Raw genomic sequence first — 13,484 nt, 5'->3', positions numbered from 1 at the left:
TCATCCCAGTACTTTAGGAGGCTGAGGCGGGTGGATCACCTGAGGTCGGGAGTTCGAGGCTGGCCAACATGGGGAAACCCCGTCTCTACAAAAATACAAAAATTAGCCCTGCATGGTGGCCGGTGCCTGTAATCCCAGCTACTCAGGAGGCTGAGGCAGGGAGAATCGCTTGAACTTAGGAGGTGGAGGTTGCAGTGAGCTGAGATTGCACCACTGCACTCCAGCCGGGGCAACAGAGTGAGACTCTGTCTCAAAAAAAAAACAAAAAAAAAAAAATTTTTTGTCATTCTTATCTGGCAGCCTTTTTTTAAATTGGAAATAATTTCAATGTAGAAAAATTTGTGTAAAGATAGTATAAGGAATATACCATAAGAAAGTATAAGCTTTAATGGCATATGATCTAATACTGTCCTTTATAATATATTCCCCCCTCAGTACAAGATCCAGGGTAAGGTCAGGCATTGCATTTAGTTTTTTGTTTCTCTCTCTCTTTTTTTTTTTCTTGTAGAGACAGGGTCTTGCTATGTTGACCAGGTTGGTCTCAAGCTCCTGGCCTCAAGTGATCCTCTGGCCTTAGCCTCCCAAAGTGTTGGAATTATAGATGTGAGCCACCATACCCAGCTTAGTTTTTATGTCTCTTCAACCTCTTTTAGCAGGAACATTTTCATATCGTTTCTGAATTTTATATTATTTACATAATTGAAGAATACTACAGTCCTCTTTAGACTTTTTTCCTTCTATATATTTATCCCATATAGTATCTAGCCTTTTTGTTGTTGTTGTTAAGAGAGTATTCTTTTTTTTTTTTTTTTTTTTTTGAGATGGAGTCTCTCTCTGTCACCAGGCTGGAGTGCAATGGCGAGATCTCAGCTCACTGCAACCTCTACCTCCCAGATTCAAGTGATTCTCCTGCCTCAGCCTCCCAGGTAGCTGGGACTACAGGCACATGCCACCATGTCCAGCTAATTTTTGTATTTTTAGTAGAGATGGGGTTTCACCATGTTGGCCAGGGTGGTCTTGATCTTTTGACCTTGTGATCCGCCCGCCTCGGCCTCCCAAAGTGCTGGGATTACAGGAGTGAGCCACCATGGCTGGCCAAGAGAGCATTCTTTTCTTTTTTTTTTTTAGACAGGGTCTCATGTTGTCACCCAGGCTGGAGTTCAGTGGCACTATCTTGGCTCACTGCAACTTCCACCTCCCAGGCTCAGGTGATCTTCCTGCCTCAGCCTCTTGAGTAGCTGGGACTACAGGCATGTGCCACCATTCCCGACTAATTTTTTGTATTTTTGGTAGAGATGGGATTTCACTGTGTTGTCCAGGCTGGTCTCAAACTCCTGAGTTCAAGTGATCCACCCACCTTGGCCTCCCAAAGTGCTGGGATTACAGGTGTGAGCTACCAGCCCCAAGAGCATTCTTTATTTTGTGTTTTTCTTATGTTTCCTCTCGTTTAGCTTTCAGTTACACTTTCTCCGTCAGAGTACTGTATAGATAATGTTATGTCCTCAGGCTGTCACATCTAGGAGTGTGTAATCTGTGTCTGCCTTACATAGGTGATGTTATACTTGAATCAAAATACTACTCAATTTCTAAGTGTAATGACTGTATTTTGTTTTTGTCTTGCAACTAATAAGCAATCTGCAGGCAGATACTTAAAGACCATGCAAATATCCTGTTCCTCCTTAACATCTCTCCCTGGGTTCTGTATCCATTGATGATTCTTGCTTGATCCAATCTTTTACCATGATGGTTGCAAAATGATCATTTTCCAACTCTAAAGCATTCTCTCCGCATTTAGTAGTTAGCTTTCTACACCCTACTGTAAGCAGGAGACCTACCTTCTCCCCTTACTTCATAATTTATCTATTTATTATTGGTATAGTTTTAAGAATTTTTCTTTTTTCAAGGACTTACAAGTTACTATTGTGCTTAATTATTTTGGTCATTTAAAAAATTATCTCAGATTGTCCCAGGGTCCTCTCAAACCTTTTCTGGGGATGTGTCTTCCTTGGGCCTGTGCATGTGCCTTTTATTTTTTTATTAAACGAAATTTTTAAAGACAGGGTATCACTCTGTCATCTAGGCTGGAGTGCAGTGGTACATTCATGGCTCACTGTAGCCTTGAACTCCTGGGCTCAAGTGATCCTCCCGCCTCAGCCTCCCAAGTAGCTGGGACTACAGACGTGGGCCACCATGCCTAGATCATAGCATGTGCTTTTTTTTTTTTTTAAAGTTCCCCTGTAGAACATCACACACCAGGGCCTGTCGGGGGGTGGGGGCTTAGGGGAGGGATAGCATTAGGAGAAATACCTAATGTAGATGATGGGTTGATGGGTGCAGCAATCCACCATGATACGGGTATACCTATGTAACAAACCTGCACATTCTGCACATGTACCCCAGAACTTAAAGTATAATAATAAAAAAAGAGACCAGAAAAAAAAAATATGAATAACTGTAAAAAAAAAACCCAAAAAATAAAGTTCCCCTGTATATGTAGCTGCTTTTAAATGTCCTCATTTCACGGATTCTTCTTGGACCCTTAGGTGGTCTGTTGTATTCCTCTGCCAGCAATCCTTTTGCCCCAGGTACTCACGATATGCACTCTCTCACCCTGCCGTGGCGCCTGCCACTGCTTTCAATGGCCTCCAGCCTGATATCCAGACTATGCCACCATTCCTGTTAGCCCTCCAAGTCAGGTGAGACAGCAACCAGTCACTCAGGTAGCCCCACACAAGCCAGAACATTGAAGCTAGTTCTATTTTTGCTCCATCCTGAGGGAAGAGCTGGAAATTGGGTAGGTTCTTCCCAGGGGTGGGGCAAGGTGGGACAGATTGAGTGGGGCAAAGATGAATGAAAATGGCGCAAAGTTTTCTACCACTTTGAGCTGTGACCTTTTCATGGTTAGGTGTATGTTTGGTTCCTGCAACTTCTTAACTGGTTTTTAGGGTTCTTCCAAAGCTACTTTGGTCTGTATGTTGTTATTTGATATGTCCATGGGGGAATGAGGGCCTAGAGCTTCCTAGTCTCCTTTCTTGCTGTTTCACTCCAGTTTTGTATAATTTTCAGTCATTATTTCTTCGAATGTCTTTTCTTTCCTTTTTTTCTCATCTCTTTCTGGAGCCCTGATTACATGTGTATCAGAATACTTGAGGCCGGATGCGGTGGCTCACACCTGTAATCCCAGCACTTTGGGAGGCTGAGGCGAGTGGATCGCTTGAGGTCAGGAGTTTTAGACTAGCCTGGCCAACATGGTGAAACCCCATCTCTACTAAAAATACAAAAATTAGCTGGGTGTGGTGGCGCACGTTTATAATCCCAGCTACTAGGGAGGCTGAGGCACAAGAATCGCTTGAACCCGGGAGTTGGAGGTTGCAATGAGCTGAGATGGTGCCACTGCACTCCAGCCTGGGCAACAGAGTGAGACTGTCTCAAAAAAAAAAAAAAAAAAAAAAAATCACTTGATATTGGTGCACAAGTTACTGAGATTCTGTCCAGACTTTTTTTTTTTTCTCTGCTTCAGTTTTCCAAAAATAGTTAAATATTCCTTAAGTCTCATGTATGATTCATGAAAAAAAAAAGAAAAAAATTAAATATTCCTTTATTGTTCAAAATTTTTGTTTTTCCAATTTTATAATGTTAAAATCTCTGTTTTTTAAATTTCAGCTTCTATTTTGTTTTTATTTCTGAAAAGCAACCATGTATGAAAATAATTCAGTTTCTTTTTATCTTAGTTCATCAGACCTGACTTCCTAAAACTGAAAGTAACTTGTCTGTTAGTCCAAGCTCAGTAAATCTTCAGCCTCTTCAGTTCCATCTCTTCTAGGCATCTTTAACTGTTGATATATTAAACCCAAGTAGGCATTTTTGTAAGGTGAGAGGCAAATAGGCCGGGCACGGTAGCTCACGCCTGTAATCCCAGCACTTTGGGAGCCGAGGTGGGCGGATCACAAGGTCAAGAGATCGAGACCATCCTGGCCAACGTGGTGAAACCCTGTCTCCAGTAAAAGTACAAAAATTAGCTGGGCGTGGTGGTGTGTGCTTGTAGTCCCAGCTACTCGGGAAGCTGAGGCAGGAGAATTGCTTGAACCAGGGAGGTGGAGGTGGCAGTGAGCCAAGATTGTGCCACTGCACTCTAGCCTGGTGACAGAGTGAGACTCTGTCTCCAAAAAAAAAAAAAAAGAGAGAGGCAAATGAATAGAATAATGCTTTCGAACCAATCATCTCCCGTAGCCCGTTTCAATGTCCCAAAGTTTAGTTAACAGAACAGGGAAGCTGCCTTGAACTGAACTCAATACTTTGGAATCAGCTTCTATTTTAGATTCAGGAGGTACATGTATAGGCTTGTTACATGGGTATATTATATAATGCTGAGGTTTGGGTATGACTGATCCCCTCACCCAGGCTGCTTCAGGTTGTATAGTTTCTATAGTTGTGTCTTCAAGTTCACTGATTTTTTTTTTTGAAGTGTCTAATCTTTTGGTAATCCCATTTGATGGAATTATCATTTTTGATTTTTGATTTTTATATATTTTTAGAGACAGAGTCTCGTTCTGTTGCTCAGGCTGGAGTGCAGTGGTGCTATCTTGGCTCACTGCAACCTCCGCCCTCCTGAGTTCAAGTGATTCTTGTGCCTCAGCCACCTGAGTAGCTGGGATTACAGGCACACACCACCACACTTGGCTAATTTTTGTATTTTTAGTAGAGACAAGGTTTCACCATATTTGTAAGACTGGTCTTGAACTCCTGGCCTCAAGTGATCTGCCTGCCTAGGCCTACCAAAGTGCTGGGATTACAGGTGTGATCCACCGTGCCTGGGTAGCTCTTTTATTTTTTTATCTCTTGAAGTTCCATTTGGTTCTTTTTTTTTCTTTTCTTTTTTTTTAAGACAGGGTCTCGCTCTGTTGCCCAGGCTGGAGTGCAGTGGCACAACCTTGGCTTACTGCAACCTCTGCCCCCCGGGTTCAAGCAGTTCTTATGTCTCAGCCTCCTGGTTAGCTGGAATTACAGGCATGTGCCAACATGCCTGGCTAATTTTTGTATATTTTTAGTAGAGATGGGGTTTCACCATGTTGGCCAGGCTGGTTTCAAACTCCTGACCTCAAGTGATCCGCCCGCCTTGGCCTCCTAAAGTGCTGAGATTACAGGTGTGAGCCACTGCACCCGGCCGGTTCTTTTAAAAATATTTTTCTTTTCTGTCATTAGTATTTTAATGTTTTTTTTAAATAGTTGAGTTTCATCACCGGATGAATCCACTTATGGGATATTATGAATAAAGCTGCTATTCATGCATTTTTTTTCTGCTAGTAATCTATAATATTGTAAATTAGCCTGAGTGTCCCACTGTTTTTATTCACTCAATTGATAATTGAGTGATGTATAAAATAGGAAATATGTATTGAGCTTTGTATTTTGCTAGACAGTGTTCTAAATGTCTCCTATGTTCATTTTGTTTAATCTTCAGTCCCTCCCTATGAGGTAGGTATTTATATCTCATTTCACTGATGGAGGAATGGAAGCTTAGAGAGAGTAACTTGCCTAAGGTGCCACACCTAGTGGATGCCACAGTGTTAAGTAGAGCAGTGATACGAAGTTGCGTAGGATCTAGCATCTGCTCTAATTTATATAATCCAATAGAACAAATAGTTGACAGTCCTAGGGGTCACTGAGGGAAAGTTATTTGAATGGGAAAAAAAATATCCTGTTAAACAATTGAAGACATTTTGATGGTTGGTTGCTTGCTAATCAACTGACCAACTGCTAACCAACTATACCAATCTTTCAGCAGGCATTTTCAAGTGAGAACAGCCTTGACTGGAATTCGGTAATAATTTGGACAGTATTTGAGGGTTTAAAAAAGAGCAGCAGGCCGGGCGCAGTGGCTCACACCTGTAATCCCATCCCTTTGGGAGGCCAAGGCAGGTGAATCAGTTGAGCCCAAGAGTTTGAGATCAGCCTGGGCAACCAAAACTTGTGTCTACAAAACATACAAAAATTAGCCAGCCTGGACAACAAAGCAAGATCCTGTCTCACGAAAAAACAACAACAGCAACAAAAAAACAAGCAGCAGAGCTTTCCACTTTTGCTTGGGTTATTATTCAAATCATACGCTCTTCCCGAACTGTTGAAAAGAAGTGTCATATGGATCAGATATTATCTAAGGACGTGTTCATTAGGATGTCTGCCTTCAGTCCTGGTTCAGGACTTAAGAAGGTGAGACTCTTCATCTTCTGGAAAAAAAAAATTGATATTATTAATGTTTGTTTCTTTTTTTGAGAAGGTGAATTTATTTTTCTTTATAGCTCATGTCAAATACATCAAGTGCTTTTGGGATCTCTGATATGAAAGGTTCTACTGAAATATCAGGTTATAGTTTACCCTACCTTATGAGTTTTCTATTGCTGTGTAAAAAATTACCACAATTGTAGCAGCCTAAAACCACACCCGTGTATCATCTCACAGTTCTCTGGTAGTTTCATAGTTCTGCAGGTTGGAAGACCCAGTGGGCTGGACTGGGTTCTCTGCTTAGGGTCTCACAAGGCCAAAATCAAGATGTTGACCAGACTGGTATCTCATCTGGAGGCTCTTGGGAAGAATCAACTTCCATGTGCATTCAGGTTGTTGGCAGAATTCAGATCCTTGTGTCTATACGTCTGAAAGTGCCGTTTCCTTGATACATGGCTGCTCTGGCTTCATCAAATCCTTCTCGTGTCAGATCTGACTTCTGCCACCAGCCAGAGACTCTGCTTTTTAAACAGCTCATGGATATAGATTAGTCTCATTGGGATAATCTCTCTCTCTTAAAGTCCGCTGTACCTTGTAACATAATATAATTCATAGGATTCATACATTATCACAGCCACAGGGTCTGCCTACAACCTGGATTATACCCGGGTAAAAGGTCATTAGGGGTCAGTCTGAGAATTCTATCACAGCTATTAATTTTCATTGTTAAATGTTGTTGTGAAGGTCACATTTCTGGTACAACAGGCAACTTTTCTATGCTCAGATCTCATTCTATCCTTCTGATCATCCTTCCTTGAACATAATTCTTTCTTCCTTTAAAACAATTGGCCTCTTTTTCCTCTTTGTTTGGTAGCAGACTTGTCCTTGACCTCACCCTTGGCTCTTCACGGAAACTGAATTTACCTTTTAGGATAGCATTCCCTGAAGTCACCTTTGTTTGTGTTCATCTGTTATATAAGAAATATTGTTTGACTGCAGACATTATCACTATCATCCCTATGCTTCAGTTCCCTAAGCCTGAGTATTTAATGTAGGATTTAGCTGCTCACAGACATTGGCAAGGTATTCTTCATCTGTGTCAACTGCAGATAAGCTGCACCTTATTTTTTCACTCTTTCGTCTCTTGCATTAAGATTCAAAGATGTCTCATTGCCTACAAGTTCAAGAAGCATATTACAACCCTGTATATCTCTCAATCATTTTTTAGCTAGTAATGCTGCTATAATTCCACTTTATCTCACAGCAGGGTCCAGTAGAAAGCACATCAGTAATGAAAAACGGTAATTCAAAACCATGCGCAGTGGAACATTTGAAGGCTTATAGATCCATCTGAAGCAACAGGGGATTTCTCAGGCTGCCTAGAGAACCTGAATCGGTTATAGCTGCCGAAACTACATAATTCTGCTCATATTATAACATGGAGGCTTACACTGGGCAGAATGGGTAATGGGTCTGCATCCCCTTAACTCCCTCAGGCAGGATTTTTTTCCAGTTAGTATTAGTCACTGAAGAAGAAAATGTTTATATAAAAGCTTTAGTGTATAATTTAGGATTTTTCATGTATAAGGGGAGTTGTAGGATTTGTAGTTATCTTTTGAACTGATTTAGAATGAAGATGGGATAGTTGTCTTTGGTTGTAAGGAAAATTGTAAAACACCCCGAGTTCTGATGTTGGGTAGGAAACTAAGAAAAGGAAATATTTACAAGATTCATATATTGTCCCATTTCAGTGGAGATACTAGTTTTGAACAGGTTTTTGCGTCTTATTGATTTGTGCACTATTTATTAAATGTCTACTTTATACCAGGTATACATAACATATAAGACATATTATGTGCCAACAATGGACTCTACTCTTAAGGATCCCATACTCTAGGGTGTGGAAAATAGACTTCTTCCAGAAATAGTTACAGTGTTGTGAGATAAGTGCTACTGGAAAGTGCAGTGGGTACCCAGAGGAGAAATTCTGTAGTGGTTGGAGAAGGCTTGATAAGGGAGCTGACAATTGAACAGTCTGGAAGGGACAGGAGTTTGTGCGAGGCTGGCAAATGGGGGCAGGGAGCATTCTGCGCAGAGGAAATGTCACTTGTGAGGTATTCAGGGCAGAGTGAGGAATTTGTTAAGGCTGGTACTTAGAAAGAGGTAGAGTAAGGAAGAGGTAGGAGTTAAGAGTGGAAATGACATGGCACCCAAGTTGTGAAAGCTCTTGTGTGGGTTAAGGATTTTGAATGTAATATCCTATAGATAGTAAGAAAATAGTTAAGGCTGGGCATGGTAGCTCACATCTGTAATCTTAACACTTTGGGAGGCTGAGGTAGGAGGATCCCTTGAGTCCAAGAGTTTGAAACCAGCCTGGGCAACATAATGAAACTCCGTGTCTACAAAAAATAAAAAAATTAGCCAGGCACGGTGGTGTGTACTTGTGGTCCCAGCTACTTGGGAGGCTGATGTGGGAGGAGGATTGCTTGAGTCCAGAGATAGAGGTTACAGTAGCCATGATTGTGCCACTGCACTCTAGCCTGAGTGACAGAGTGAGACCCTGTCTCCAAAAGAAAGAAAGAAACAAACTAGTTAAGATTTAAAGCAATGACTGTGATGAACTTATCACCGTAGAAAAAAAATTGAAGGCAGTGTGGAGGATGTCTTGAGAGGTAAGGAGATGGGCACCAAGGCAGGTACCAGTTGGGAGGCTATCGATACTGGTGGCTCAAGCTTGTAATCCCAGCACTTTGGGAGGCCGAGGCGGGCGGATCACGAGGTCAGGAGATCGAGACCACGGTGAAACCCCGTCTCTACTAAAAATACCAAAAAAAAATTAGCCCTGCATGGTGGCGGGCGCCTGTAGTCCCAGCTACTCGGAGAGGCTGAGGCAGGAGAATGGCGTGAACCCGGGAGGCGGAGCTTGCAGTGAGCCGAGATTGCGCCACTGCACTCCAGCCTGGGTGACAGAGCGAGACTCTGTCTCAAAAAAAAAAAAAAAAAAAAAAAAGAAAGAAGACTAGGGTTTGTGGCATATTCAGGAGGGGATATATTCCAAAGATATTTCAGAGTTCTGCTCTAAAGTGGGGATAATAATGTTATTTATGTTACAGTGTTGATATGAAGAGTAAATGAGTTAATAAGTTTAAGGTGTTTGGAGCAGAGCATGGCACATAGTGCCGAATAAATGTTATTGTTCTTATAATTGTTGTAATTATTGCTGTACCAAGTAAGACTTGTAGTAATCCCATGGGTTACAAAATGGAGGGGAGGGAAGGAGTGGCATTAAGAAGCAGCAACAGATCTCTCTTGTGCCGTTAACCCATCAGAAACGTGAGAGGGACCAGGGTCTGTCTTTGGGAATAAATGTAAGTTGAGTAGATGCCTTGCTAACTAGTGCTTTCAAGTAACTATGGAGGAATAGTGAAGCTTTTAGAGGAGTAGGCTGAAGGATTCTTTGTGCTCATCTAAGGTAAGTGGGGTGGTGCATCCTTTAGTGAGGGGAGATGCTCTTCACTCCTCTTTAATTGGTAAAGATCTTTAGACAATGCATGAGAAGTTCTTTTCTCTGGTCAATGTAAAAGCCCATGCTTGAATATTTGTCCACGTTTTAAGAACCTCTCCACTTTCTTGTAATTATGTATGAATAAATAGAATTTGTAAGCCAGGAGAAACAAAACCCTTTTTTCTAAAGCTTATACAGCTTAAGACAGTATTTCATTAATAACACATAGTGACTTGCAAATCAAAGTCAGCTTTTCTGAACATTCTTAAAGAATAATGGAAATGACTCTGCAGAGCCTAATTTAGCTTCCAGTACTGCTTTAAAAGGGAGAGCAAAGATGGCATTTGTCTAGTGCCGCACAGTCATGTAAAAAGGAAGAGGGGGAGGCTTGTATTTATTTCATACTACTGTGTGCCAGAGACTTCATATGTGTTTCATTTAATCCACAGAGCAAAACCTGAGACAGAAGTATTGTCTGTTTTATAGATGATGAAATTAAGCTTCATAGCAACTGAGTAACTGGCCTAGGGTCATGCTGCTGATAGGTGGCAGAATTTGAACATAGGCCTGTCTGGTTGCACAGCCAACTTCTCTTTTCATCACTTTGCCTTATTTAAATAACTTCTTTTTATGAATGAACTTCATATCACCTGCCCAGAAACAATTCTACAGGATTTGGCCATAAAAAAAGAAAGAACGAGTATAGGGGAAGCATGCATATTTTCTCTTTTTCTTTGCATAGAATATCAGAAAGTGAATTGGTAGATCCCTCACACATAGTCTATTTTGTTAGCAGATAATTATTTAGGTTTTGTGGGAACATGTAAAAAGTTTGTAGGTCCTTTGACTTACAGGTAAACCAGGCCACCTCCCTTATTTTACAGAGGAGGAAGCCGAGGCTAGAGAAGTGACATGACTTGCCTAATTACAGCTGGTTTGTGACAAAGTTAGAATTAGAACCCTAGGCTCTCTACTCCAGGTTAAAGGCACAAACCTTTGTTATGCCTGGAGTTCCTAAAAGATGATATATGTGAATATGATTTGAGAATTATTTTTTGTCTCTGACAATTGGCATGTACCATCAAGGCAAAGGGCTATAAATTATTTACATTCTGGGTGCTACACATTTGGATCAGATTCTTCACTATCATGTAGTGGAGTGTGAGCTTACAGGTCTATGTCTGGAGAGAGGCCTCCCTTCTACTTGCTGACAGCGCTGGCAGTTGCACCTGTGTTATATCCCATCTCATGGAAAGGATGGTTGAGCTTTAAGGAAGCAGAGAATGCTTCATGATGGGCTAATCCATACTGCTTTCTACTGGCCTTTTCCCCAAGCTTGATATCTATAGATTTTATTATGTCTTGTTAATTGTTCCTACTGATAGTATTATTAGCAGTTCTGCCCCACTCGAACCCAGGGTACTGGATTAAAAGCGATACCAGTGAAGGGCCTGTGATGATGTGGTGACTGCTAGTGGTAAATCATGAGCTGCAGTTTGAATGAGAGGGCTAAGGTCTGTACACCCAGGACTGATGAGTCGGGACATGACCTTGAACTCGGTGAACTGTGACTTAGGCATGTACATAAGTTTTCTTTAGAGGAAGCTTTTGCATGCATGGATGAGGCCTTATTTAACAAGAAAGAAACTGAGGCTCAGTGATATTGTGACTTAGCTATAAAGAAACATGTTTATTTTCATAAACAAAACTGCCCCAGGAAATTCCTGTAACTTCACCCTTTGCTTCTTCCTGCTGGGTGGAAGGTCAATACCATTAGAACTTTCAGGCGCCAGCCTGGGTGGCCAACCTAATGGAGTAAGATAGTTCCAGCTCCAAGTAATGGCGAACTTGGAGCAGGGCCCAGTGTAATTAAACCCCTGCAGTAAAGAATTTGATGTTGGTTGGTCTTCATTCATCTCAGTGAATGGGCTTGTGGCAGGAATATGATATATTCCGAGCAAAGAAAAACAGTGGCTCTAGAGATTTATGCTATTGCCTTGAAGATTGTTTGGTTCCAAATTAAATTTAGATAATTCAGTAAGAGAAAAGTTTCTCTTGGTAGATGGCATTATGAGGTAGGGCAGAATTTAGAGCGTTTCTCTATTCATTAAAACACTGTCCAGTGGAGTTACTTGTAAATTATATAGTCTACAGTAGAGTTAAGGATTATTTGAACCCTTATGACTCATAATTCCAAAAAGGGCTTTCGATCCTGTGACCCTTGGGTGTCCTGTCTGTACCTTGTCTTGCTCCATTGCCTTCTGTGTGTTTTGTTTCCCAGTACTCGGTGTTTTCTTGGCAAGTAAACTCAAGTTGACTAGAGTGCTAGGCTCCCAAAGGGTAAGGCAGGGAAAGCAAAGTTGTAGAACTTCCTTTTTCTAGCTGGGTATTAGGGCAAATTTATGCAAGAGAAAGTTGAAGAATAAAGAGAAGGAAAAAGGAAGAAAGAGCAATGGAGTATCAAAGTGACTGAGATAGTTAGCTGGAAATGTTAAACCATTAGGCCATTTTCCTCTTATGTTTCCTAGTCATTTCCAGGTCTAGAAAGGTACTTGTGTACACTTTCAGGCCTTTAGAATTGAGTCTGGCTCTACTAGTTAAGTCTTGATTTGGCATGCCAGTGACAGGGCATTTCTTTCCCTTGTTTTTCTCTCTCTAGTCACTGTATTTTATATATAAAAAATATATAATATAAAAAAATGTATAATATAAAAATATATATAATATAAAAATATATAAATATATAATATAAAAAATATATAAATATTATATATAATATTAAAAAATATATATTTTTAGAGGAACTAGTGTAATTTTACCTGTAAAAAGTCTCAACATTGGGCTGGGTGCAGTGGCTCATGCCTGTAATCCCAGCGCTTTGGGAGGCTGAGGCCAGCGGATCACTTGAGGCCAGGAGTTCAAGACCAGCCTTGTCAACATAGTGCAACCCCATTTCTACAAAAGAAAAAGAAAAAAAGAAAAAAAAAGCCCAATATCTATAAAAGCTTAAAAACAAACTGCTTCCTCTTTTATTTGTGCTTAGAGTTTTTCTTTTCTTTTTTTTTTTTTGAGACCGAGTTGCTCTTTTGCCCAGACAGCAGTGCAGTGGTGCAATCTTGGCTCACTGCAACCTCCACCTTCTGGGTTCAAGCGATTTTCCTGCCTCAGCCCTCGAAGTAGCTGGGATTACAGGCGTGCACCACTAGGCCTGGCTAATTTTTTGTATTTTTAGTAGAGACGGGGTTTCACCATGTTACCCAGGCTGGTCTCGGTCTCCTGACCTCGTGATCCGCCTGCCTCGGCCTCCCAAAGTGCTGGGATTACAGGTGTGAGCCACTGCACCCAGCCTTGTGCTTAGAGTTTTTCTTAAAAAACTTCAAAATTGTTAAATGTAACACACATCAGAAGACGATACAGAACAAATGGATGTTTTATAACCACGGTGCAGGCTGGAGATACAATCTTATCAGCACCCTAGACTTCCTTGTCTTGCCTTTGTCTTCTTCCCCTAAAGGGTAACCACTGTCCCAACTTTTACAGTAATCACATCCTTTGTTTTCTTTAGTTTTATCACCCAAGTGTATTTCCCCAAAGATGCCTTAAAAAACATTTTGCGAAGGGGGCATGTGACAGGCAGAACAATGGCCCTCCAAAGATATTCACATCCTAATCGCAAAACCGGTGACTATTACCTTTTATGGCAAAAGAGACTTTGAGATGTGATAAAGTTAAGGATGTTGAGATGGGTCTTTATAAG

The 13,484-nt window shown here is 41.1% G+C and overlaps 1 protein-coding gene and 1 non-coding gene across 8 annotated transcripts in view; one reads left to right on the top strand and one right to left on the bottom strand.

Moving 5' to 3' along the window:
* The window catches only part of ASCC1 (activating signal cointegrator 1 complex subunit 1), a 131,087-nt gene that overhangs the window by 33,772 nt on the left and 83,831 nt on the right, over nt 1–13,484 (top strand). The gene's annotated exons all lie outside the window — the stretch shown is intronic.
* Nucleotides 4,173–4,302, bottom strand: LOC129481449 (small nucleolar RNA SNORA36 family). The gene has a single exon (XR_008657439.1). It is a non-coding gene; the product is annotated as a small nucleolar RNA SNORA36 family (small nucleolar RNA).

The sequence above is a fragment of the Symphalangus syndactylus genome, chromosome 4 (genome assembly GCF_028878055.3).
Source record: "Symphalangus syndactylus isolate Jambi chromosome 4, NHGRI_mSymSyn1-v2.1_pri, whole genome shotgun sequence".
Taxonomy (NCBI): Eukaryota; Metazoa; Chordata; class Mammalia; order Primates; family Hylobatidae; genus Symphalangus; species Symphalangus syndactylus.
Note: the sequence above shows the minus strand (reverse complement) of the source record. Positions and strands in the feature narration are given on the sequence as shown.